This window comes from Tupaia chinensis, unplaced genomic scaffold, assembly GCF_000334495.1.
Source record: "Tupaia chinensis unplaced genomic scaffold, TupChi_1.0 Scaffold000159_1, whole genome shotgun sequence".
In the NCBI taxonomy this organism is placed as follows: Eukaryota; Metazoa; Chordata; class Mammalia; order Scandentia; family Tupaiidae; genus Tupaia; species Tupaia belangeri.
The window spans coordinates 5,035,591-5,038,966 of NW_006159630.1; the positions used below are offsets into that span (position 1 = coordinate 5,035,591).

Consider the following 3,376-nt stretch of genomic DNA (forward strand, 5'->3'; position numbering starts at 1 on the left):
CTCCTGTGCTGTGCACACCTCCCCAGGGCCAGGCTCCCCTCTGTGGCCTTGACTTTTAGATGATAGGTCAAGCACCACAAGTCCACCAAGGCTCCCTCAGGTGCACTGATGGCTGTGGACAGACACTAGCTGGGCCACATCCTCTGGGACTGAGCTGGACAAGATGAGGCCTGGGCAAGAGGACATCAGGCCAAGAGGTTCAATGAGCACATCCAGAAAAACCAGCCCGGGGAGGACAGGCAGTGTCCGAGGGTCTGACCCAGCTGGACTACACCGTGCAGGGCCTGTGCCACATGGAGAGCCATACACAGTGGCAAAGATTCAACGCAGGCTGTGGAGGTACGTGTGCTTTGGTCACTAGACAGATGGTGAACTATTCTGACACCAGGGTGTCCCCAAGCTCTGTGACTACAATGTCCCCTTGGATGTGTGTGCAACTGGGGCGGTGCTGGTGGGCCTGTTCTGAGAACCCCAGGATTGGGATGGAGTGAGACTAAGCTGCGGACAGGGTGTGATGGCAGCCCAAAGGCTGTGTGACCACCTGGCAGCCACAACCCCAGGCCCCCAGGATAGCTGCTTCTCCCTGCCAGGGGCTGGCAGCACCCTCAGTGTCACAGGTACCTTGAGGCAGCTGCAGAGCCAGGATGGAGCACTCCTCGACAGTGCCGAGGCCAGTGTTTTTCTGGCAGAATTTTTTTTTTTTTTTGAGAGGTTTTTTGCTATAGGGCGCGTGCGCTCGCCAGACAGATAGAGAGAGACAGAGAGATAGAAAGCAGGAAATCACCCCCCAGGGGGGATGGCCACGCCGCAATCCCTTCTCCTCCATTCTCCTCTCGGGATCCTGGGCACGCACGCACACGCGCCCGGCGTGACTTTAAGCCACCGGGTACGGGACTCAAACCGCGGTCGACTATGTGGGAGTCCAGCGACATAGCCATTACGCTAACTGCTGGTCCCTTTCTGGCAGAATTTGATGCAGAATGAAGCGCTCACTCTCTGAACAGTTACCACCCTGAGCCACAGGAGCCAGCCCTGGTTTCAGGAGACCACGAAGACGGGCACTTCCCTACGATGGACGAATGGCACCCCAGCGCTCAGGCCACTCCCAAGCAGCTGACACAGCACTGTCAACGTGTGTCTCGGGAGCAAAGGCTCGCACTCAGGGGCTCCGACAGTCACTGGACACGGAACCCAACAAGAGTATGGAGTCCCCCCGGGGTCTGGCTCCATTTATTTGAATCCACGTGAATCTGGGTCTTAACATTCAAAAGGTCAACATTCAAAAAGTACACAACGAGGACTGAACTAAGCAAACCTGGAAGGCCCTAAGCCCAAACAACGGCACTGCAGGCACGCAGAACCCGCAGAGGATGTCGGGTTTCCATCCGCACGCACGGATCTTCCGGTAAAGGGACCTGTAAGAAAGGGACACGTGTCAGTTTTCACTCAGCTGTACCAAGTCTTGATTTTTTTTTTTAAACTTTTTTCCTATAGGGCATGTGTGCTCACCAGAGAAGGAGAGTGAGAAATCACTCCCCGGGGGGATGACCATGCTGCAATCCCTTCTCCACCAGGATTCTGGGCACCTGTGCATGCGTGTATGTGTACAAACCGCGGTCAGCCGTGTGGGTGTGGGAGTACAACGCCTCAACCACCACACTACCTGCTGGCCCCAGGACCACACTTTTCCACACCTGCTCCAAGGCACAGGACATGATTCTCTGAGCACCCTGTGTACGTAAGTGTGTCGGCGATGTCACTTCTCAGTGTGTGCGCTGACACCAAACAGGCAAAGGCAGAGATGCAAGCTGGTTCCTGGAGCAAGCTAACGGACAGCCAAGGAGACAAACAGCGCCACTGTCTACACTGGACATTGGAGAACCAACCCAAGGATTCTCCCCAAAGTGGGATCCCTTTCCATTATCTGAGCGGGGTGGGGAGGAGAGGTGAAGCGCATGTGCCTGCCCTGATTCCCAGTGTCTCCACTCCCTCCGAGATGGTCCAGGCCTCCGCTGGCCAGCACTGTGGCCACACGTGGCCACTTCTATTATAGGGAGAGTGAAAGGGCCTGGACCTCAGCTGCACCAGCCGGCGTGGCTAGCGGCTGCCCTGGCCGGCATAGACACGGGCATCTCCTCCAGTGTGGACATTCTGTGGGACAGCACTGTTCTGTGCACAGTCACCTTTTGAAACTCAGATTTCTGCTCTAATTTGAAACCCCTAAGGCTATGCTACTATTCTGAGAACAGAGACCAAAATCCTCACATGAGCCCCCCGCCCAGACTTCACCCCACACCCTCCGCCTTGCTTCCTGGGCTGCGGTGGCCTTCGCACACGCTGCCCCCAGGCCATGCTGCCCTGGCCAACTCCTACTCATCCCGCATCCAGCCCCAGGTCCTCCACCAGGTTCCTTGTGATAAGTCTTCTCACAGGACTGTGCTTTCCTGCAGAGTCTCAACTTCAATTACACCCTCTTTAAGTGCCACAAATTTTTTATTTTTTAATCTTTCAATAAGCTTTATTTATTTATTTTTACTTAGTATTAATATTTTCAATTTTGCTATTGAGCATGTGGGTTGACCAGAGAGAGACGGAGGGTGGGAGAGTGAGAACGCAAGCTACCAGATCCGGGACTCGAACCACAGTTGGCCATGTGGGAGTCTACGACTTTAATCACCACGCCACTTGCTGGCCCCAAGCATGACGAATTTAACCTTGTCTCCCCAATTGGGCCATCACTCCCTGTGGACAAGGGCCATGGCAGCTTTGTTCATTTCTGTGTCCCTAGCACCTCGCACGGTGCCGGGCTTGAGTACCAGGAAACAAAGGACGGAACACGTTAAACGACGGTGACGCCGTCCGGGGTCGTGGGAACCACTCCTCTCAGCAGAGGGCCTGTTTGCAGTATCATACATGACCATCAAACGGCTGCTAGAATGTTCACACCTGTTACTGCAAGTTCAACACCCGGCGCTGGCCCGGGGGCTTACTCTAGGTCGAGGTCGGGCTGCCTGGTACAGGGCTGCACCCACAGCAGGGCAGGGGCAACCACACAGAAGCCTTTTCCCAGACCGTCTGCCTCAGGGCACCGTCCCCACTCCCGACATACCTGGGCCCCCGCACTGAGGTCACCGCCAGTGCTCAGGCTAACGCGAGGGAATGACCACCGCAGGCCTCCGTCCAACCGTCGGGCCGGGCCGGGCGTTCCTCGTTTTCTGCGGAAACGGGAGGGGGAGAACACGACGTGCTCTAAAGACACGTCATTCCACGTTACCAAACTAACCCGGGAACGCCCGGCTCCCCTGCTTGCTGCCGCGCGGCCCCGAACCCCGCTCCCCAACTTCGGGGGCTCCGCGCGGCCCAGGCTCCTCGGGTC

General features: G+C 56.5%; 1 non-coding gene across 1 annotated transcript; it reads right to left on the reverse strand.

The window, feature by feature from the left end:
• Positions 1-2,893: 2,893 nt before the first annotated feature.
• On the reverse strand, positions 2,894-3,075 carry LOC114007350 (small Cajal body-specific RNA 16). The gene has a single exon (XR_003548984.1).
• Between the last annotated feature and the right edge of the window lie 301 nt (positions 3,076-3,376).